The sequence below is a fragment of the Puntigrus tetrazona genome, chromosome 18, assembly GCF_018831695.1.
Source record: "Puntigrus tetrazona isolate hp1 chromosome 18, ASM1883169v1, whole genome shotgun sequence".
NCBI lineage: Eukaryota > Metazoa > Chordata > Actinopteri > Cypriniformes > Cyprinidae > Puntigrus > Puntigrus tetrazona.
This window is the reverse complement of record NC_056716.1, coordinates 6,610,776-6,636,482: the sequence shown is the minus strand read 5'-3', so window position 1 is coordinate 6,636,482 and position 25,707 is coordinate 6,610,776. Positions and strand designations below refer to the sequence as shown.

At 36.5% G+C, this 25,707-nt stretch overlaps 2 pseudogenes; one reads left to right on the top strand and one right to left on the bottom strand.

Moving 5' to 3' along the window:
- Positions 1–419, bottom strand: part of LOC122322988 — a 4,577-nt pseudogene extending 4,158 nt beyond the window's left edge.
- Positions 420–3,313: 2,894 nt separating this feature from the next.
- Positions 3,314–11,762, top strand: LOC122322987 (annotated as a pseudogene).
- Positions 11,763–25,707: the final 13,945 nt, after the last annotated feature.

Here is a 25,707-nt window from a genome sequence, read left to right as displayed (position 1 = left end):
CTCAAAAATCAAATGGTGCTTTAAACAAGCGAAGGTATCCTCATTTGTGTCAGTCGTGACCACAGTTTTGTTAGGAATTTAGCATTACATGTATGCTAGTGTTGGATTTTCTATTATGATGAATATAGAAGACCCAGTTGTCTCCTGGTTTTATTCATCTGTACCAGTTTGATCAGCCAAGTCTTAGTCTCTCCTCAAGAACTACTATGTGCACGGACCATGTGAAGTAGAATAGCCTGTTAAGCAGGAACAGGTGGATTTTATCAAGCTTATCTTTGTACTTCTATCTAACTCTTCTTTTTCCCTTTCACCTCCTTCCTCCTGCTAAGATTAGCTTGAATGACAATGCATTTCATGTTAGGTTCAGGCTGGTCTAACCAATGAACAAAGTGTCTTTTGTTGTCTGTCTTTCTCTTCATCTTTCTCAAACATTTTCTTTCTCACATTTTTCAAAAAGCCCTTATTTATAGAGCAGGCAAAATGTAGAAGTGACAGATAAAGCAACACAACTTGGATTTGCCTGACCACAGGCTAAAAAGTGAAAGATAAGCCCAGTCCACCTAATAATAAAGATTAGAACAGTTTGCTCACGATTAAAATAAAGCAATCAATTTGTATATAATTTTTTTTTTTAGATATGTCACTCTTGTACTAGGTGTTCAGACTCAGTGGACACAAACAGTTGAGATTATCATCAGTGGTAGCTATTCCAGGTCAGACATATAAGTGCTATCTGCCTTTATTATATTTCCAGAGCTTGGCTAATTTATTTTAACAGGGGCAATAAAAAGAAAGAAAGTTAGAAAGGGACAAATAGATATAAAATACTTGGACCAAGATCTTTTGTCTTTTGTTTCCAGTTTGAACTTCTGATATATGTAACCTTTTGCAGGAAAGCAGAGAATGGACAGGAAAGAAGAAGTAGCTTAAATAATTTCTCACAGAAGTGTACCACCAGATACTTCCTAAGCAACTGGGAAGCCAGAATCGACTGCTAGTAGTAAATGAAAAAGAAAATATGCATGCTAAAAGGTATTGAATTTAGCACTCATGTGTTTTCAATATGTGGCAGCATGTTTTTCTCAGGCCTGTGTACATATGTGGAACTTCATGACGACCCAGCAAAGCTTATCCAGCAGCGAACAGATGGGGGCTGGAGGGTCAATGGCACTTTCAATATCAGGCAAGAGAGGTTGCCCGGGTGATGATGATGGAAAAAGAAATTTACAAATGTAAGCATAAGAAAACTACAAAAATTAAAAACAATAGCCACAAGCACGATAAAATCTACTGAGTGTCTTATCTGAGTCTGAGACTCTTTCCAACTTATTAATGTTATTCAGAATATCTGAAGATCACTTAAGAAAAACATATATATTGTTGCAATACGTGAGATGTATTGTCTTTTTTATTCCAATATGCATGCTGGATAGCTTTGTGTCAATTTAGGATTTCACGGCACGTCATAGGATTATTGCTTCTGTGATCCATTTTGGACTTTCTGCGTAGAAGTGCTTTACAGAGTGGAGTCTTGTTTGAATTCTTGTTGTGTCATTCCCTCCTGTCTTGAGACTCCCTGCCTGTTGGTTCCCCAAGGCAGTCTGCCAGCAAACCTGGTAATTGGTACATTTATGCATATTCCTGAGATTTGATCTTGTGTACACTTAAAACCATGTCAATGCTCAAATTTGTGATGTCAGTGTCTGAGCAAGAAGTACCTACATTTGCTTGTCAGAATAACTGCTTGGTTTTTGAAAACCCTAAAGCTGTTCCTGCGACTCGATGTTTCCCTAAATTACAAGGCAGAACTCATTTTGAATATATATATATATTTAACATCCCAAAAGAGGTGTATATTGTGTTTTCTGTTGCATAAGTTCCACACGTACACATATATATAATAATTTGGGAAGGCTTCTGAGCAACATTTTATAAATGAGTCCTCTAATCTCTAATGCTGCCCGGATTTGTAATAAGCAGAGCATAGTTCTCTCCCTGCTGGTGGAGCTGTCTCAAGATTTGTCCACCCCTGTTTTGTGTGCTTTCAAAAAATTTTGTTTTGCACTTGCTCTGAGTTTGGGTACCCTGCCTGATGACCTAGACACTCCAGGGTGGCTCCGACCAGAGACCAAGTCTGCCACCACGTCAGGAAATGCAACTTAAATCTCTGTTTACTCTAGGTAAAAACTACATCTCAATTCCTGCGGTGATGCCGTCAGGTTCTCTGATCCAGAGCTCAACTCCAGATGAGTAAAAAAGACAGTGGAAATGTGTGCTGTGACCAGTAGATAAGTCCACATTTCAGTGTGTTTATCAGTCCCAAGACCAAAGACCATTCAGACTTTAATCAGTGACAGAAGCAAAAGCAAACATCTGTCATGGTATGGGATGGCATTGGCACAAAATTAATGGTTAAACTGCCATAGGTGTGAAGAAACTATGTACACATTGAGGCATGAATTGGAATTGTACAGAGAAATACGGACATCAAGATGATATCTTTCATGGGAAGTCCAAGGTCATTAGGTCAAGACAATGGCAGCTCTCATTCCACATGTGCTACAACAATGTGGTTTCGTTGAGACAGAGTGAATGTGCTGAACTTGACCTGCCTGCAGATCAGATGTGTCTCCTATTGAAATGTATGACCACAGAATCAGGGAATGATCACAGACTACTGACCATCTGGGAGAAGTGCTTGTGTCAAGTGACATTAATATAAACATTTTGCTTGCAAAACTTAGTCAAAGTACTAAAATTGGTATTCTCAATTCTCAAACAATTCCAATATTGTAATTCTACTAAATTGATCTGACACACCTGGCACAATCTCACGGTGCAAGGCACAGTGCAAGAAGTGTGTTTGCTAGTTCAGTCTGTGGAGTTATTTTCCCATTGTCTTGCAGCGTGCTTTAACTATAATGCATTTGTGCAGCCATGGACATGCTGAAACTGAGGAACTGAAAAATGAACTGCACCATAGACCAACTCAAACCATGGTCTAAAGTCAATGGCGAATATTTTGTTATTTAAAGAGAGTTTATTAGTGAAAAAATCGCCTCTGGGTGGTTCCACAGCGGTTGTTGACTTTTGCTTATTACACAAAGATGCATAGCAACACACATGCCAAATATTAAAAACTAGAAGATTACAGTGTAAAGTATGTTATTGTATAGGATACAAAATTTTTATGGAGTCAGTCATTGCGGCGTATCAAATTAGCCTCCGCGCATGAGCAGATTGGTTTCTTGCTTGAGAAGCATTCAGCTTTTCCACCAACAAATTTCATCATGTAAACTCACGATCCCACAACATGGCGTAAGCGCGACTAGCTCTTAAAGGAATGAGAGATTAGACTCTGATTAGTTTATTGAATGTTACACCTAAAAACACCCCATAGGACTACCCATTTCAACTGTGCTACTGAGTACATGGACGGTTTTTCCTTGTTAGCAAAAGGGATTTGGACATGCCCTGAGCACCTGCACTTCTAGACTTTGCGTTTAAATCGTTATAATAGGGCCCCACTGTGTTAAACATGCCTTTGTCCCAACTTTTTTTAAGAGTGTTGCATATATATACTGTATATATATATATATATATATATATATATATATATATATATATATATATATATACACACACACAATATATATTTTTGCGGCTGAAACTTCAGCTGAAATTTGGGGTTGTATCTAGTATAGTCTTTGGTAATGATAACATCTTCCCATTTGGATACGATGTCCAAATAAAATGTCAGGTCATGCATAGACTGAGGTGACCAGATGTTGCCTCTTTCCCCGGGACAGGATTTGTAAATTAAGATATAAATTCAAAGAAAAATATACTATGCTAAGGTGATCAGACGTGGCACTTGATCAACTTGTGCAGAGTGAACAGCTCCATGCTTTAAAAATCTCTCTCACGGTACTTTGATGTCACACAATGATTACTTGGCGAGATTACTTTTCACTTTGAATTTAAATCTAGATTTATTTACATTGGCCTCTGAAAACCTCTATGTGAACACACTTAAACAAAAAAGGTTATCTACATTTACAGTTAATTTAGGTTCGATTACGTTTTATTTAATATATATTGTAATCATAATATTTAATTGTATGCACATATATTTTATTTAACATATACATCATTTATTGCACTGCAGGATGTCTCTTTTCTGATTAAGTGGATTCTACATTTTAATATATTTTTAGCTAAATCTGGAAAATATTTAGGAGTTACTTGAAACTTTATAGTACATTAATTGGCCAAGAAACAGTATATTTTGTTGTTTAAACCATATAATGTGTTTATGCTTCACACTGAGACTGTTTGAGTGGCTGCACATCTTAACATTGTTAAAGATCTTTTCCATGTTTTCCCCAATGTTCCCAGTGATGTTTTTACCTTTTATGAAAGTGAGGTCATTTCTGTTTAGTTTACACAGTATGGATTACAGGCTTGTAATTTGTGTTGGAGCTCGAGTCAGACCCACACTGCTAGACCCTTCCCTTGACAATAATTTCTCATACTCAGTAAAATCTGCATTTGTACATTTGGGGTTAAGTTTAGAGCACTGTGCACAGCAAAGTTATGTTCTAAATACTCTTTAGAGGCATTTCAAACAGTTCAAAATTAAATATTTCAGTATTATAGGATTGGGCTGCTGTATGCGTAAAGTGAAGAGACTGAAACAACTGGACAAAAGGCTGTTAAACCTCATTCTTGCATCCTATGAAATGCTGTCACCCCCTTTTGCAGTTTCATGCTGTCCTTGTCTTCACAGGCAACAGACACAACAGAGGACAGAAACAACCCAGTTCTGCTTTACAACAAGACGCCTCTGGAGATCCTGAATAACAACTTCACTTTGGAGTTTGATTCAAGGTAAAAAAAAAAAAAGAGTTTCACCTCCCATGTAGTGAACAGTATTACTATCTTTTTTCTTATAACTGAAATGAAATGATGGATTTTGGTTTTGCACTACTCATATTCAGGTGTTCAACTGGGCGCTCTTCACTAATAAGATCATGGACACAGTTGGCATTCCATTACAGACAGTGAGGAGGTCATTGTGTATGCACCAAACTATTTTAAGAGGCTGAACCCTGTCCTTGCCAAGTACACAAAGAGGTAATTTCACAATATCAGTTTTTATCAATTCGACATGTCCTTGCTACTGACCCAAAATTTCTGAAATTACTGCTACATAAAAAAAAAATATGTTAAATATATAAGCAACTTTTATTATAGTAGAATCATGTAATTACAATGTTGTGAAGATATTTTTAAATGCCTTTCACAACCTTTATTTCTTCAGAAGACCTTGCAGAACTCTTGAGATTGTGGCATGATGTCACCACAAAGCCTCAATAGCAAAAGTGACACACAGTCTTGACGGGCACTTGCGTGTCTAATTTACCATTTCCTTTTTTTGTAGTCTGCTTACTTTTTCCATGTGTATGCATGGGGTTTTGTTTCCTTGCCGCTGTCGCCTCTGGCTTACTTGGTTGGGGACACTTAACTTCCTAGTGATTTAACGTCCGAATTGACTACAGAGACCGTCTCTGCATTTAATAAGAAATTGGTCACTCTCGTCATTATACATCCCTGTCATTATACTGTACAGTGCTTTTGATGCAACCTGTATTATTAAAAAAGCGCTATATAAATAAAAATGATTGATTGATTGATTGATTGATTGATTGATGTGACTTACAAAATGTCATTTTAATGTAAATTGCATTAATAACCACAAAAAGGTCTGCATAAATATGTCAAGAATCAATTTCCCATGGAATGTACATGCAGAATAAATAATTTTTGCGATTATATGTGTAGGGATGTTCAGAACTACATGGTGTGGCGTTTACGTTATGAATCTGGTAGTTGGTTTGAGCAGGACATACAGGGAGACAAGAAAGGCATTCAGAAAGGTAAATTGCCAAAACAAACAAACCTTTGAAACTGTGATTTAACAGGCATAATTTTATACACATTTCTAATCTTTGCTACCCACCCCTCTCAGGCTATCTATGGGACCACCTCTGAACCAGCAGTTTGGGAGACAGTGTGCCATCTATGTGAACAAATAACAATATGGAGAACGCTGTGGGAGACTGTACGTGGAGGAAGCCTTTGCAGGAGATAGCAAATACATGGTGAGCTGTATGTGTACGGTATATGCCTGTATGGTTCCTATAATGGCTCTTGAAAATGTGCTTGTGTGTGTTCGATGACATTACTCTTGATATCTGTATTGGATGATTTGAATCAGGTCTATTTTTCTCATATGCATGCAAGAACAGCTGAGCATTGCACTAGTACCACCTGTCATAAAACACACTATCTAACACTTCATTAATCACTGAACTCTCCTGGCCTCAAGCCCACCACATGTACATAGCAGCAACCTGCAAAGTTTCTTCAAATATGGCCTGTGGGAACAGGATAAAAATTTGCACTCACTAATTTCATATATTTTTGTTGAAACAGCCTGCACATAAACAATTCCATTGCATCTCAACCGGCTTATGTCAGCAGCATTTGGGTTTACGACTATACTTGCCTACAAAAGCACATGCATAACAGCAAGTGTTAGTATTGTGGGTGTTTGTCCGTGATCAGGTGACCTGTACAAGGCCACGCCCATAAATCATTCCTCACATCAGTGTCATGCCAGTGGATTTGAGGTCACCAGGATAATGTTACAGATATTCACACCAAGTCATATGTCAATAATTAGCCTTTATCCAGCACTGTCTCTCTGTCAGAGAACGGCATTCCGAGAACTATCAATGGTCTCAGTCTGCCAGTTTTATAAATGAGAGAACAAGATTTCTTGTAAGTTCCAATTAAAACACATCCATCATGCAGTGTGTGAACATGCTTTACAGATAGTTGATTGTTTTTCCAATTTTCCATAACTTTATCACTGTCAAACAAAAAACAGAATGGATACAGTTTTGGTATTTGCACAGGTCATTGGTTTTAAATGGGTAATAACGAACACAAAACCATTTTTATATTTTTTTTTAATTAAAGGGTTAGGATAATTTTGGGTTTTCCCTCATAGATAAGTTTTTGTAATAATATTTGTTTTGGATCCTGACCTCCTAGCTACATGTCTAAACCACATTGAAACTTGGTCATGTACACAAAATGCACATTTCACTGTATCACAAACAACTTCTAGTAGCTAATTTATATTAGACTTTCTGAATAATGCCTGTTCATCCAACGAATGAATAGTATAAGCATAATCTTCTAAACAATTCCCAACCGCAACGAGTATGGAATTTCTTTGTAAAAAAAAAATGTGTCTGATGATATTCTTCTTTGTGATTTTCTCAGATGGATGAGATGATCACTAACATCAGAGAGGTATTTGTGAGTAATCTTGATGATTTAGCTTGGATGGATGCTGAAACTAAGAAAGCTGCAGAAGAGAAGGTGAAGCTTATTTTAATTATATGTTTCAAGTTAAAGATTAAGGATACTGCACAATCATTGATGATCAAAACTGCCAGGACAATTAGTTGACATGTAGTTGACAGAATGGTTTAATAGGACTTTCAAAATAATGTGCAACCACAAGTTTAGAAATAAAGATTTTCTTTGACTTTTGATTGACTTTTGCTGTACCAAAGACACACAATAATAATATTATTTCTTTACATTTATACATGCACTTGAGCAATCAGAGAAAGAATTGGTTTCTCAGAAAACATCATGAACAAATACATACCTGGACCAGGAATACCAAGATGTGAGTGCCTACAAGATGAAGGGCGAACTGAGTAGTCAGGAGGAGATCAAAAAGATCATGCTAATTAAAATAATTAAAAACTAATCTTCTATTTTTCTATTAGTTAAGCTACAATGCAGAAGAATACTTTGAGAACATTCTAAAGAACTTGGAGTTTGGTCAAAAGAAACGCCTAAAGAAACTGCGAATCAAAGTGAACAAAGAAGAGTAAGAACTCATAAGATATATGAATGTATAACTGGGCTCTAAAATAGTATTTCCATTTGCCCAATTTAGTAACTGCCATGAAATCATAATGAATAAAGAGCTGCAATTAAATATTAAAGTGATATGCACCTTTAATTCAAGGTGGATCACAGGAGCTGCTGTTGTCAATGCATTCTACTCATCTAGCAGAAACCAAATAGGTATTTGAAATGGATTTACACAATGTAGCAGTATCAGTTTTGTCTAACCAACAATAATTCACTTGAATTATCTGCTTTTCTTAGTATTTCCTGCAGGTATTCTTCAGCCTCCATTCTTTGCAAAGGTCAGCCCTGGTCTCTGAACTATGGTGGCATTGGGATGGTCATTGGGCATGAGATCACTCATGGTTTTGATGACAATGGTATTAGACGTCAAATAGATATCTCTTACATATTTTGTCACTTAACAGTATTGCAAGGTTCATTTTTCAACATTTCTTTCCTTATTCAGGACGTAATTTTGATAAAGACGGTGACCTAAAAGACTGGTGGACTTCTGTCTTCGACTCAGAAATTTCATGAGCTTTCCAAATGCATTGTGGACCAATATGGAAGCTACTCTTGGGATTTGGCGAATGGACAAAATGTATTAATAACTGTCTACAGACATAACCATTTTTTTACATTATCTGTAATGTTTTATTAAAAATATAATAGTTATATAGTTCTTGATATCCAGTCAAATGAAGCTTACCATCTTAACCATATTAAACATTTTTAACAGAAAATAATAGTTCTAACTACCCTACTGTGCTATTTTTATTAAATTTTTTTAACATATGTGACTTTCATTTCATCGGTTCTTTATAGCTATCTGTGAGTTTTTGACAGCAGTAATTTGGACCTTATTAGTACCACAAATAGTTTTCCTGGAACAAGAATGAGCTGTGATTCTTTAGAGATGTAGAAAGACATCTAAATTACTGTCTTATTTTCCATCCCCTTTCTTCTTTTTTTTCTCTCTTCTGTCCTTTGTGTGAACAGTTAAATGGGAATAATACCCTTGGGGAGAACATTGCTGACAACGGGGGCATTCGTCAGTCGTATCAAGTAAAGAGGGCAACTTAGCCTTCACTGCTGCTGTTTTGAAATCCTTTTTATTGCTAGAAAAATTATTTAGTTTAATATGCTTTCTCATTTTAAATGTGATCATAATTCATGTCTGTGCAGTCAAAATGAGTTAGGTTGGAAAAAAAAAAATGTGATGATAGATATTCATATGCTGAGCAGAGAGGGCAGCTCAGTTTGTTCCACTGCAGATGGATTTCTGTCAGACTGTGATGACAGAGGGAATCGGCTTAATAGTTTGGATTCTTAGAAAAGCCAAAGGGGTAGAAAATGGCTCATGGACTACAGTTCAGTGTGTTTAATACTAGGCCTCACTGAACCATCAAATATAGTCAACACTAATGATATATAATCCCAAATCTGTCACTTAGTAAAGCCTTCAGAAGGCATTTGGCTGTAAGAAAATATGTCATGCCTGATGTTAATTATTATTTAGAAATTTGAGAGATAAGAGTTTGTTTTCAGTAACTGCTTCCCAATATTAATCAGAATCACTGTGTTCATTTTTAGGCCTATCAGAACTATGTGAAAAAACATGGAAAAGAAGCTCCTCTGCCTGGAATTGACCTCAATCACGAACAACTCTTTTTCCTGAACTTTGCACAGGTAAAATATTTAATTTTAACTGAGAACTTGCAGAAATGTTCCATTGTGAGTTCCACTGTGAGTACCTCTGAAGCACTTAATAGGCATAACTTTATTGTTTATTGTCATGACAACACAAAGAGGCCAGGTTTACTAATGGCTTGCACTACCGCAAACCCTCTTTGGGCCTAAAACACAAACTAGTTTGTCCTGTTCGGCAAATATGGCCCATAATGCCAGTTAACTCTTTTTTTAAAACAAGGTTTGGTGTGGAACACATAGAAAAGAACATGCTGTCAACTCCATCAAAACTGATGTCCACAGTCCAGGGAAGTTTAGGTACGTTCTCACAATTATGCACTTCTGTTTTATGCCTTCAGAATATGTTGCTAATAACTATATTGGCACTTCTCTTTGAACAGAGTCCTTGGGTCATTGCAGAACTTCCCAGAGTTTGCCAAAGCTTTCCAATGCCAGAAAAACACCAACATGGTGCCTGAGAAGATTTGCAGAGTGTGGTGATTACTTGAGGAACAGAAGATATATTGAGGGCCTGTGGTCCATATACCCTCTCACCTCTCTGCTGACTCTTATGGCAGATGCTGATAAATGTTCTTGTCGTGTAAGCTGTGGCCACTACTCCACCAGTGCACTTGAGCCATATATAGGGAGAGGGAGCTGCCTCAGAACACTCCTACAGGCTTCAGCCAATTTCTTTGATTACAGTTTGTGAGATCATTACTCAGTTCATGGCTCTTACTGTTTTATACACTATGTAAAGTAAGTCTGATTAAAGTAAAAAAAAATGTAGAGATACTGTCAAATTATCACATAATGTTAATCAAGTAAAACTGTGAATTGGAGATATCAGTAGCATTATGTATATACACATTTAACTCAGTACTAGTATACATTCACTGCTTATACTGGTCAACTTGATTAGTTTCAGTAAGTAACTATGAAGCTACCCAAACATGCCCAAGAATATTAAGTATAGTACCATGGGTGTTAATCGATATGAATTCCAAGAACATTTTTAAACTATGTATTCATTGGTCTCATTAGAAAAAAAAAACCATTTGATTTGTACACAGCACATGGAAATTTAAACTATGTAGATTACATTTTTTAATTTGTGTCATTGAATTTATTTTACTTAGAAGAGTTGCTTATTATAATGAAAGATTAACTGAGACAATATACATTTTCTGTAAATTAGACACTGAATGTTTGATTTCAAATCCCAAACATGACAAGACAGATAGACAAATTAAAATATATATTTTTTATTTCTTATTTCATTGTGTTGTCCTTGATATATGTATGAATGGGTGTGCATGTGAAAAAAAAATGTCATTCTGTCAAGCGTCACTAAATTAAAGCCTTAAAATGTTTTTAATTCTGTTGTTTTCAACATTCGTCAATGTTTTCACATTATGTAGAGGACTAAATGAATCATACTGAGACCAATTAATGCAGACAGTATGTTTATGCCAAAGATTTTTACACATATCATTACTTTTTTGCTTTTTTTTAAAGAAACAAACCTTATACATAACTGTTTCTGAAATGCTGGTCCCAACGTGTCTATTACATCTTCAATCGTAAAGACACAAGCTACCAAATTAGTGTTTTTTTCTCACATTTATGAAAATGTAGAAGTTTATATTTGTGATATTGTTAGTTTCCAGGTATAGTAAATGTATTTTACATTAGCATTATATATTCATTTGCATTGGCATTGGGATACTGTAATTTTAAAAACAAGACGTTCAAAAGAATTTTGCCTAACAGCAGCTCCTCTGCGCTGTGTCAACAAAAACATCAAAATGCTGCTGTTTTTTTTTCTTTACATTTTCGTTCTATTCTGTCTATTTGACCCCAGGGCTCTTTATTTTTAGTATTGTTTGCTATTTTACATCTTTGCACATTGTTTTCCTCTCTCCGATAAAATACTGTTCACCAAAATCCATCTCAACCACTTTGCAGACAAATATACCTCAGATGCCTGTATTTAGATACTTTGTAATAAGCATATTCAGAAAAGAACTTTGTTTTATTAATAAATTGTTAATGTAAAAAGAAAAAAATCTTTGTTGTGCATTTTGTTTTCTCAAGGTCTCTTGCTTCTTTGATGAAAAGTGTTGAATGAGGAACAAAAGCAGGCCTCAAAAACCTCTGTGCCATTTTCTTTGGCAGGCAAACAAGCCCTGGGAGACTGTAATGCAGAATATCAACAGCCCAGTGAAAAGAAACACTGTTATTTTAATTTTTAATGCTTTTACACTGCAGTGAGACAGATTTGGTTGGGCTCCCATATGGGTCTTGCCAAAATTAGGAGTGTACAGCCCTTTGCAGTGCATGCTCACGAATCTTCTGACCCTTGTTAAGTTGTAAAGCTTCACCATAGGGATTTGCTGCTCTTCATTTTATATTATTCCTGTAGGTCCTGTCCACCATCTTTACTGGCTCTATGCAGATGAGTTAAATATACCTCATGCTGCCACCCACCTGATTAAAAACAGATTTGTTGGCCGACTGGTGACAGGTTACAGTGAGGGCTGAAACTTGAACTGGGCCTACCATACTCTTCACTCCCTGCTGCATATCACTCTTCAATTTGTAGTGTGCTTAATGTTGAATATTAACACAAATTGTATTCATCTATTGATTTATTTTTATTATGAGGACTTTCCATTGACAGAACATGACAACACACAGATGTATAAAGGTATAAAATCTAAAAAACAACTCAAAAAATCATTTGGCCATTTATTTAAATTTATTATTATTTTATTTTAGTTTAGTTTGTTGTCTTGTTTTGACTTTTTTCAATTAGATTGAAAAACAGATCAATATATATAATTATAATTAATTATAATTAAACCAAATCTTTGTACACTGTGTGTACAATAATTTAGTGTTGGTTTAATGGCTAAATTTGATCTAAATTTGATGTCTTCATTGATTGCACATTTCACCAGTGAGAGCAGAGTGTCAAGGTTTAATTATCAGAGAAATAGCACAGTTTTGCTTAAAATATTGCAATGCACACAACATTATGGGTGACATATCAGAGTTCAAAAGAGTACAGATTGTTGGTGCACGTCTTACTGGCGATCTGTGTACCAGACAGAAAGTCTTTGTGATGTATCAAGAGCCACAGTGTCCAGAGTAATGTCAGCATACCACCAAGAAGGAGTAGCTCCACAGGGTCTATATACACGGCTGGGCTGCTATAGCCAAACATTTAGTCACACTCATGCCAATGCCAAACGTCAGTTTCAATGGTGACAGCAGAGAAAATGGGTCGTGGACAATGAGAAACATACATTGCTCTCTGATGAGTCCACTTTCACTGAGTTCTGGTGTGGAGAATACCCAAAGAAGCGTACCAATCAGACTGTTGCATGCCCAGAGTGAAGCAGGGGCGTGGATCAATAATAGTTTAGGCTGCAATATCATGGCATTCCCTGAGCCCTTACTTGTGCTAGATGGGATGAGTCACTGCCAAGGACTACCAAACCATTCTGGAGGACCATGTGCACCCAATGGTTCAAACATTGTATCCTGAAGGCAGTGCTGTGTATCAGGATGATAATGCACCAATACACTCTGGTGACAGAGTGGTTTGATGAACATGAAAGTGAAGTTGAACATCTCCCATGGCCTGCATTGTCACCAGATCTAAATATTATTGAGCCACTTTGGGTTGTTTTTGGAGGATCGAGTCTGGAAATGTTTTGCTCCACCAGCATCATGTAGTGACCTGGCCACTATTCTGTAAGGGAAGGGCTCAAAATCCTCTGGCCACTGTGCAGGACTTCCCAAGACTAATTGAGGACCACACCATGCTAATGAATTATTGAGGTCTAAAACCAGGTGCCCTTTTGATGGCTGTAAATCGTACAAATGATCACACCTAACTCCACACTTAAACCTACTCTGCTGAAAAAAAATGCTAAAACAAGCCTAGGCTCATTTTAGCTGGTTTCTCAGCCTGGTCTTAGCTGGGTTAGGTTGGTCAGCAGGCTGGTTTTAGAGGGTTTTGACCACATGTCCAGACTGCCTGACTGGTCTTAGCTGGGAGACCAGCTGGAATGACAAGCTAAAACCACCCTGATTGCTCTAGCCAGGCAGGATACCAGCTAAAACCAGCTAATTCTAGCTTAAACCGGCTAAGACTAGCCAACCAGCCTAGGCTGGTTTTAGCTGTTTTTTTCAGCAGAGTACCCATTACAGAAATTCAGCAAAATCATAAATTCTAACATATTTACATATTTTGAGTATAATATAATATAGTAATATAGTACAAAACAGTATATGGACTAGTTTTTGGTGTCCTGTCTCCAACTGAAGCTGTCTCTGAAAACTTACCCATTTTACAGTAAGTTCAAAACAACCCACAATTTAATTTTATAAAGCCAAATTGTCTGCTGTTTACCAAAGCAATCATGTAGTGGTCAGTTTTACCAACAGAGGGGGCTGATACACGGTTTCAGTGTAGTTACATTTTAACTGAAAAGAAAAAAATCCTACTATATGAAGCAATTTTAAAGCCGGTAGCAGAAACATTTGACTCAGAAAATTCTAAGAGGCTGTTTCCACCTTCCAGGAATATTGAAAGATCCCAGGAAGGGAATCTCATTGGGCAGATAGGTCTCAGGTGTCTGGCATCACGTAAAAAGCAAGACACTAGCACATGCCTTGTGGCAATGGATGCCATATATGCCTTAACTGTTACAGTGGCCAGCCGCTTATGGGGAAACTCCAGCACTGAACCAATCGGGCAGTGGACTAGGTGTTAATAAGCCTCTTCACACCATAATGCGAAAGGTCAACGCTTCAGGCTGTATAATCTCCTAGTAAAGGGAGCTCTCAGCAACATCAGTTGGGAGAGCCAGATTTATGAATGGGCCTCATCAAGAGCATAACCCACAGTTTCTACATGTCCAGTCAAGGAGGACAGTAGGTTGGTTTGGCAATTTCACTTCAAATACGGGTGGATTTAATAAAACAACACTATATAAGACACAATATAAGACACTAAGACACTTATCTGTGTGGACAGTAGCATCTCTAACCTCTATCTCTCATCTCTTGACAATAGAATGTTTTTAACATTCTGAGATAAATATTCTGGTTTATGAAAAGAATCCATTCATTTAGCAACAACAAAAACACCAGATTGAGAGCCATAAATTACAAAGAAGAAAAAATACTCTACTACATGGATTGCCATTTATAGCAACAGCACCCTATTGTTAAAATATAATATATATCTTCACTGTTTCATTTTAATTTCTGGTTTGTTTGCTACTTTGGTTTACTCAGTAGTTCTTGATTAATCTAATAATGCTAATGTTATTGCCTGCTTTTGTGTGACAAATGTTGCTTTTGCGCTTATTGCTTCTGTTTTGTTTATAAATCTTTTTGCATTACATGTAATTGCACTAGCTGAATACACAACACAGGATTATGTTGATGACCTCTTGTGTCAGTATAAGGTACTGCAGATAATGATCAAATTCTATAAATGTGCACTTCACTTCCCTGTGTCTAAAAAAAAAGCTTAATTTAAACATTAAATGTGTTTTATAGGAAAGTCACAAAGGGACCATGAGCGCAGGGAGATTGATGATGATGCTTTCTAAAACTATCTTGAACTTAGTTATCGTCTGCCTCTCTGTTCCTATTTCTCATTCAGTCTGTTCATACATTTTTTATGTATCATTAACTTTGATACAATCTGTATTGTTAAAAGCGCTATATTAAAAAAAGTGATTGACTTGTGTGGATCAAAACTCAAAATTTAAATGCCCTAAATAATTTAATGATTCATAACTTAATGATGTTGAAATGACAGCATAGTAGAAGTCATTCACATTGTTGGAAGCACTTAATATTAGATGAAAATACTTGAAGTTGGATAAAAAAATATTTAATTAAAAACGGTTTCATATATATATATATATATATATATATATATATATATATATATATATATATATATATATATATATATATATATAAGCATGCATATTAATATCTTTGATGGAGGCTTTTAGAACACTCTCAAAAAATGTTCAGATAACCCACTGGTCCTATGTGTCGCCATAGCAACATCATCCCTCTCAACATGCAATGTTTAGTACATGTCTCTGGACCTCTGCACTCCCCCAAGCACTCTCATGATCACTTAAGTTCAAGAGCACTTAATAAGACACCCTGGCAGAAGAAGAGAGAGAACGTTGTTCTTTCAGAGTGACATGTTGCTTGTGTGTGTGTGTGTGTGTGTGTGTTAATTTTGCTTACCATTAACTGTTACAAAACAGCCATATTTATGTCACTGTATGGTTACTGAGTTACCTTGTTCTTTAACAGCTGAAGAATGTTATTTCAACAGGCTGTTTTTAAATGAATGGTCATGAGAGGCAAAATATTGATATTTTTGCAAAACATTACATTGTGTTTGCAAATTGAAAACTGAGTCAAAGGCTGAGAATTAGCTTATGGTTTGGTGTGTGGTTCTGGTTTTTGAGTTTCAGGTTCAGAATTATGTCTCAAGTAAAGATTTAAAAAATGAAAGGCAGTGCTGCAGTAGGTGGAAGAGGAATAGAGAAACATTTTGAATGTCCCAGGTCAACACTGGTAGCATCACAATATGCTGCAGTCATGCAGAATCTGATCCTGGTATCTGGTTACATTATTCCAGTAATGTACTCTTCCTTACCTTCCTTTTTTGTTTTCTCACTTCTGCATTGTAGTGGAAAGTTTATGATCTCTGACCCTATGTTATAACCCTCATTCAAGCTATGGAGGAGTCTTGTGACCTAATAAATGCAGATTCTGTGTAAGAATGTTCCCTATCAAAAGCTACTTTTAATGCTGCATATCAATACACTGATGAGAACATTCTTTCGAACAGCCTTTGAATTGGCTTAAATAACCTTGGCAGGTAACGGAATTGACTATGTGCACCTGAGGTTATAAATAAATGTGAAACTGAGATACCTCCAGATTTATTTGTCTTCGAAGATGGCTTTGTGTGTGTGCATTGTCACTGACTTCTGTCACTGTTGGGAAAAAAAGTGAAAAAAACTTTGAACACAAGTTATTCCTGATGATGATTCACATGATTATTGTTTAGAGTGCCTCCGATGGTGTAATTGTCTCACCGTTTACACCTGTGTCTTGTTTATTAAGTAATTCTGTTGAATATTTAAGTCCTGTGATTTCAGTTCTGTTTGTCCGATCTCATCTTTATTTGCGTGTGATGTTGTCCTATCTGCCTGTCTGTCTGCCTGCCTGTATTTATATTGTTTATTTCATCATCAGAGTAGATTAAAACGCTTTATTTTCATTTATACTCGTTGTGTGCTCTCCTGCTTATCACACCCGTGACAGTCATTGCACATGCTAGCCTACCGCACAAACAATTTGCTAACTGCATGAAAGTAATAGCCATGAAGTTTTCAAATCCAGTCAATTCATTAAGCTAAAGAAAGTAAAAACTGGTCAAGCTTTCACCATCAGTAGCTGCATTAATGGCTCTCAGAGGAGATAAAAGAGTCTGGACATAGGCTATATGGTTAACAATTTTATTTACGGACCTATTCATTGTGGATATATATATTGTCACAACCACCACACGTTCCCGCAGTCCCATTCACCATGACACATCACCACCCGTTCAATCAGGAAAACACCACACTCGTGAAAAATCACCAGAGTACTAATCACCATCACCTGCACCAGCAATCACCAGCACCCTACATATACTTACCTCAACCTCTTCCTTTCACTTGGTATCGACGTTACATGGACACTTGTGCCTGGATCTTCTCTTGTGTCATTCTGAGTCCCCTGTGTTCCCAGGATATTTGCATGTCGGATCTATGGACACATACAAAGACTTGTTTGAGGTGGTTTAAGTGAAACTTATTAGTTCTAGACTATGCTATGAACTTGAACTTAGATACAACATTTGCAGGCTGTAAATTAAATTGGTGCTTGTTCCTCTCTTATTCTATTGCAGTTAAAGGGTAAGTAGCTACAATTTTTTTTCTAAAGCTATTGTTTATACAGTAGGTCATATTATGTATCAGATAGTATAGAAATAAACATGAAATTTGGGTTTTTAAATTAAAATCACTGTAGCATTTGGACCAGACGCAAACAATTTTTTATACTTGACAAATAATCCTTAATGCCCCTTTTCTGAGCCAAGGGGCTAATAAAGGCACAACTATGCATCTGTGGACCCTTCCCCCAAAATGCATGTCCAAAGCAATAACAGGCTAAGTTTCTCCTGCCTTTATGCTTGTTGATGATAGATGACTAGCTAATATCACTTCTTCTTAGCCATGTTTGATATCTATGAGATGTTCTGATTGAGAATGTATATTACATGTTAATACCTATGCAATATTTTAATATTATACTAATCTTCCCTGTCCACAATTCTATATTAATACAATTTCAAATTGCTCCACCTGCTTCTGACTTTTCTTTACGGAAGATTTCACCAGTAGATCCAGAGAGCTCCAGCAGCCCTTTATCTACTCACTACTGAGGTATCAGCTCAAGCCTCAGTGTTAGTGTCTCAGCAGCAATCGCAGAAACCCACTTCACTCACAGAGGAACTAGTGAGAATGCTGCAAACACTCCAAGGGGCTGCCCCGTCATTAGCCACCACGCAGCTAATGCTGACATCGGCAACTCCCACCATGAGTCATGCTCCTGTTAACTTGAGGCACTCACTCCCTGACAAATGCAACGGCTCCCCAGAAAAGTGTAAGGGATTCCTTCTACAATGTTACATCACTCTGATCGGGGCTACTCAACCATCAACAGAGCAGAGGAAGAAATTAATTTGCAACCACCTTTTATTGTGGTCAGTCAGGACATCTGAGAACTTTCAGTTGTTCCATTCATTATAGGTTTTGCTGGGTTCTCATCTTGAACAGGAGGGCTTCAAAGTTAGGTTTAGATTGGGCTTAGAGTTAGGCTTAGGGGTAGGCAAGGTTAGGGTTATGAATAGGGTTAGGATTATTTAAAAAGAATTTACAGGAAACATTACTTGAATTGTTCTTATTTGGTTCCCAAGAAAATAACCAAATGGGAACGTTTGGGGAACATTCTGTGCTTGCTGGGTTCTTGAAAAGGAGGGTTTCACAGTTAGGGTAAGGCTTAGGTTAGGTTAGTGTTAGAGTTATTGTTAGGTTTTGGGTTAAAAAGAACTTAAAGGTTAGAGTTATTGTTAGTTTGTTGTTTAAAATGGAACCTTAGGGTTGGGTTAGGGTAAGAGGTTAGGGTTATTTAAAAAGAAACCTAGGGTTAGAGGATAGAGAGAATAAAAGAACATTACAGGGAATATTCTGTGTTTGCTGGGTTCTCATCTTGAACAGGAGAGCCTAACAGTTAGAGTTAGGGTTAGGTTATGTTATGTTAGAGTTAAGGTTATGTTTATGGGTTGGTGTAGAGTATCCAAATGGGAACGGTTAGAACATTTTGAGAGTTGGGGTTAGGATTATTTATAAATAACCTACAGGGAATAGGATCTGAATGTTCTTAGCAAATCTTTTAAAATATGGAATAAATGGGAACATTTGGGAACATTCTGATGATTCTGGGTTTTGGGGACATACTCTATAATGACAATGATGAATTAATAATGGTCAGAATAGCTGATCTCAAAACTTCTAGAAGCTCTGGGTGATCTGTGTTCACTCCCTCTGCTGCTACTTCCTGTTAAAACACTATAAATACTGTAGCAGGCCCCTCTCCTGCAGGTTGCATCGTACTATTGTTCGATTGTTGTTTCCTTGTGTCTCCTGAATCTTAGATTATTTGGTTTTGACCCTGCCTGTCTTTTGATACTTTAATTGTTTGCTGCCTGACCCGACCTCTGCCTGTTTTTGGATTCTGTTGTTGCCTTGCCTCTGATACTCCTGTTTGCTGTGTTTTGACGCCTGCTTGCTTTGACCATGCCTTTGCTCAATAAAAGCCAGCGAATGGATCCGCACACCTCAGACCCCTCAATCATGACACTGACAGCTGCATAATTATAATTTTATCTCTGATAGTATCGATCCTGGAAGTAAAGTAGCTCATGTCTGAATAATTACTGCTGTACTATTGAGGAATGTTGGCACCTGTTGACGCTTTATTTTCCGTTAATTTATTCACTGAATAATAAACAATAGTTTGTTTTCTTCTAAAAGAGACGCAAAATTATCAGATCTAGCATTTTATTTCTTTTCTGTATGATCGGATGCTTTCCTGCAAGGCAATACAAAATACTTCTAGCTTTGTTTTTTAGATTTGAACACACTCTCCCCCCTTAGACTCTTTCTGTCTGATCTTTTTCCCTCTTCCTAGATGTGATTTTCTCCCCCTAGTGTTCTGTAGTATATATGATCTATACATCTTTCTACATGTTAGTAGGGTTCAGTCAGTCATTGGTGTGTGTACTATGAATCGTGAGGTGAATGAATTTGCGCTATACTTTTGATACTTGACAAAGTGTTTTTCTGTTTCCAAAAGTATTACTTGTATAAGATAAAGGAAATTATGAACATATAAGTACATAACTTTTGGCATGTATACAACATATGCCATCTTTTGTTTCATTGGCTAGAGGGGTAAAATTCCACTCTGAAAATGCCTATATAAACCATTGTATTCTGGAATAAACTTTGGAGTAAGGATATTTATTGCTCTCCGGCCGTCACACCCTATGAGTAACAGTGGGCCCTTAAAAGATGTTAATTATTTAACAGTATTATAAATAGTTTTTATTTATTGAACATGTAACCCGGACTAACTTTTGTTCCAGGTTTACAATTATTTTTGTATATATTTATAAATAGTTTTGTGTTTATTATTGGAAGTTCATGCGTATATAATTGTAAATTTAAATTAAGTAATTAGTGAGAAAAGAAAATTACGTAGATGTGACGTAGTTGACCAATGAGCCACTTTATGGCTCATTGTAGAATAGGAAGCCGCGGAAAAAGATTGCGAAGTTGAAATAGAGCTACTAATTAAGGAAAATATACTTTACAAAAGTAAAATAAAGATTTTGTTTTTGTAGTGATTCAAGAGGGTAGATTTTGATTGCTAACATCCAGTAATTATTTTCGTTTCAAAGGATTTTATTTTTCGTGAGTTTCGCGAGGGAATACTGGATATGGTGAGTTATTCAGTTAAACTGGGGTTATACACGTATTTTTACAGTTTTACAATGTATATGTGTATTTTGCACTGTTAATCGTTAAATTGATGATCGTTAACCGCACGTGGTTGCAGTTCACGTGGCCGCAGTATCTGATACCCGTGAGCCTATAGAAAATTTTACATATTAGGCAATTTATATTTAATATTATTGTTGTATTCTGTGAAACTAAAATGTTTATCATAATGTAAGATCATTTTGAGATGACACCTTTTGAAATTTGAAACGCTGGCTTATTTTATTAGGTTGTTTTTTCTGTGGATTGAAACGCTGGCTTATCTGAAAGACCAAAGGTCATGAAATTTACCTTTTTTTCAAAAGGAAAGGATTTGCATTGTGGACAGTGAATTTGATGGAGTTGAGATAAGTAATTGAGAAACGGAGAAACAGGTTTGAACCTGATATATTTTGTACAGTGAATGTGGATTATATATCTGAAAATGAAGTTAACATTGTGTGAGAACAGAAATATCACCAAGGATTTATTTGAGTACTCAAGAAACAAGTGTTAAATTTATTTTATATTGAATCTGTTTTTATTTACGTTGTGATTGTTTATTATTTTCTTTTATTTTGTTTTATTATTTTATTATGTTTTATATACTTAGGGGATAATAAAAAGTATATTGCCTATAAAACCTATTACCTATCAGAGGGCCGTTTCCTATATTTCTGAGTCACAGTTAGATTAAACGAATAGTGGAGCAAGATATTAAGAGCAATACATTTAATTAAAAATAGTGTATACCCTGTGCTACAAACATCAATTAAATTGTAAGATAGACAATAGAATTGACAATTATTAGAGCACTTTCATCAGGTCTCTCAGTGGGTGCGTATCCCCACTCTCTCACATGGGGATAACCTGTTTGATGTTCTGATCGGAATGGTGCAGTGTTTTGACCCGCGACTAGTGCGCCTCACAGCCACCCAGTTGCCCTGCTGCATGGGCTCTAATGCCGGAACCAAACAATGTACATGATTCACTGGACTAGTTGCATCCAAAGCAGTATCTACCGCCCTCACATTTTACTGTCCTCAATTAAAGTTTGCATGCATGTCTCTAATTCTAAAACCTTCTCTGTCAGCCTAGCTATTTCCCTGCATTTATTACATGTCAATTTCTGATCGCCGACAGATAAAATAAACAAGTGGTAAGCGGTGCATGTGACAATGCAGGGAGAAGCCATTTACTCTCCGTGAGTGATGGAAGATTTACTTAGCACTGTTGTTTGATGAGCTTGTAAAAACGGAACAAACAAACAAGCGAGAGGGAGAAATGAAACGGAATGGAAAAAGAAAATTATAATAGGCGTGTACATGTGAGTGGGAACAAGAGTGATAACCCGATCGCTAACGAAAGTGCTAATGCACTGCACTGTTTTAGATTAAAAAGCGAATGAACAACAGTAGTCCTGTCTCTTTCTCAATCTGTTTTCACAGTTTGTATCTAGACTAGATGGTAGATCATCACCTAGAGATTATGTTCATCAGAGATCAGAAAACCTAGATGCGCCCGTGGACAGATCACCAGATCCTGATGCACACACACACACACACACACACACACACACACACACACACTTAGTCATTTACACTATCTGACACAGCTGCGTTTAAAATTGAACTGGAAGTTAAGTGCTGGGCGTTCGGTCAGAGGAGAACTGACCCCAACTGAGTCTTTCTCCCAAGGTTTTTTTTTTCTTCATTCTGTATGGATGGGGTTTTGTTTCCTTGCCGCTGTCGCCTCTGGCTTGCTTTGTTGGGGACACTTAACTTCTAGTGATTATCGTTGAATTGACTACAGAGACCGTCTCTGCATTTAATAACAAATTGGTCACTTTCATCATTATACATCCCTGTCATTGTACTCTTCTATCTTATATTGTACAGTGCTTTGATGCAACCTGTGTTGTTAAAAGTGCTATATAAATAATGATTGATATTAAAAATCTCTGTATTTCAGGAAGTAGTTAGCATTTAAATGCAACTTTAACTTTTGGCGATGTATGCAATACAGTAATGTATTTTTAATCAAAATGGTGTACACACAGGTCAATCAAAAAAAGTAATATTGTGAAAAATAAGCTCATTTCTTTTTGTAACAAATTTTTTTTAACAAAGTTACAATTTAATATATTCTAGATTTATGACATAAAAAAGTAAAATGTGTGTTTGGTTAATTTTGATAGAGCCTACAGCTCATGAAAGTCAAAGATTCTTGGAAATCAACACTAAAATTCAAAATTTAATTTTGTTTTAGAATTTAGAAGTTAAAAACTGTGCCTATGTCTTAAGTTGTTTAACTACCTATACAATGACAAATATACTACTTACAAAAAGTTATGGATATTTGACTTTGAGCTTAAATGTTCATGCTATAGTGCTATATCATAAAAGTAGGACATTTAAGAAGCAGCATATAATGGTAATTTCTTCACCTCAAGCAATTTATTGAAACAAAAGTTATAAACTGGTGGGTATACCATAACAAAAAAATGTGGCATGAAGCTTCTCACACTTCTTGATTGGCTGACCTCAAGCTCTCAAGGACACTTGACAAGTTATTGCGACGTTGACCTTTTTGTTGTGGTATAGCCACTACTGTTGTTAGGCCTTTGTTTTAGTAACTTTATTTGAGGTGAAGAAGATAATATTTTATATTATATCTACAGGTGCTGGTCATATAATTAGAATATCATCAAAAAGCTGATCTATTTCACTAATTTCATTCAAAAAGTTAAATTTGTATATTATACTCACTCATTACACACAGACTGATGTATTTCAAATGTCTATTACTTTTATTTTTATGATTATAACAATGACAACTAATGAAAAACTCAAATTCAATATCTCATAAAATTGGAATATTAACTCAAACACCTGCAAAGACCTTTGAATAATCTCTTAGTCTAGTTCTGTAGGCTACACAATCATATAGAAGACTGCTGACTTGACAGTTGTCCAAAAGACAACCATTGACACCTTGCACAAAGAGGGCAGAACACAAAAGGTCATTGCAAAAGAGGCTGGCTGTTCAGAGAGCTTTCTGCCCAAGTACATTAATAGAGAGGTGAAGGGAAGGAAAAGATGTGGTAGAACAAAGTGTACAAGCAATAATGGATAACTGCTCCCTGGAGAGGAAACAAAACCCATTCAAAAATGCCCTCATAACACCTGAGCAGTGCCACAGACTGATCAACTCCATGCCACGCCGCATTGCTGCATTAATTCTGGCAAAAGGAGTCCCAACTAAGTAGTACGTGCAGTACTGTACATGCTCATACTTTTCATGTTCATATTTTTCAGTTGGCCAAGATATCTAAAAATGTATTGGTCTAAAGTAATATTCTAATTTTCAGAGTTAGATTTTTGGGATTTTCACTAGTTGTCAGTTAAAATGATCAAAATAGATCAGTCTGCTTGTAATGAATGAATGTGATATACAAGTTTCTGGAATTACTGAAATAAACTTTTTAATATTCTAATATTCTAAACCAGAACCACTAGCATGAACTTTTTAAATAACTTTTTGTGAGTAGTGTTTATTGAGTATTATACAGTTGATAAATTTAAAGATTATTGAAAAGACAGAAGAATACTAAATATTTATGTAATACTTATACGTTGTAGTTGTGAAATAGTATCAGATAGCATCTGACCTGATAGCATCTTAAGGACACAGCAGAACAACAACAAAGTACAGCCTACATGCCCGTGCAAATAATATGCCTCTACAGACATGAAGAATTATACTACAGTAACGGAAGTGTTCAAAGACAGAGTTCACTACTAAGGTTAAATCTAATTTGATATTTAGCATCAAGGAAATAGTTGACATTAATAATAACCAAACAAGGCATCATTTCAGTGTGGAAAAAAGAAATTTAAAAGACAGTTGATATGTTTATATGTATATTTCAGATTATAATTTTGGTTTAAAAAAATATCTAACCTTTCCTGGGTAGATGCTCCATCAATCACAACACAGACATCCACAATCTGCAGGGTCAGCTTTCATTTTGTAACATCCAATGAACAGAGGGAGCCCTGGCCCAAGTACTAGCTGGGCTCCCGCCCCCCGGGTTCTTCTCTGAACATTTCCTGTTTGGAAGCCTTTATATTCAGAGACTCTCCAACAGGACAATGCAAAGTATTGCCAGTTTACCTGCCTTACTGAGCATTTATCCTTCAATCCATTGCTACCTCGTGTATGAGCATTACCTGTCTGCTTGTTTCGATTGTTGGATTTGCCCTTCTGTTTTGTCTGCCTGATTGGATTGATGTTCTGGTTCTGACCTTCTGCCTGCCTACCTTTTATGCTTCTTGTCTCAATAAACTCCCGCAAATGGATTCCAACTTGGCCTTAGCATCCTAGTTACAGAATACTTCGCCTACCCTGAATCCAGCGGAAGTTTCAAATCTTCAAGCCAGGTTCAACTACCAAGGGAATTGCTAAAGAGTTACCAGGAGCAACTGACCAAGCTGCAATCAGTTACTGAACATCCGACTCATTTTATCCGAGCACTACCACCCCCAACGCCCAAGATGGTAAGATTTGCTCTACCCGATAAGTTTGATGGTAACGTGGAACAATGTAGGGAGAGCTATTGACTGCGCTGCAGCGGTGTGGGAAACAGATTTGCATCTAAAATATTCCGCAAATTACTTCTTTCAACAAATTCAAGACGTTTTTGAGTACCCTTCCAGTGGTAAAGATATCTCCACTCAGCTCATTAATCTCAGTGGCTGGAACGATATTGCACTCAAGGCAATGTTTCACCGCAGTTTAA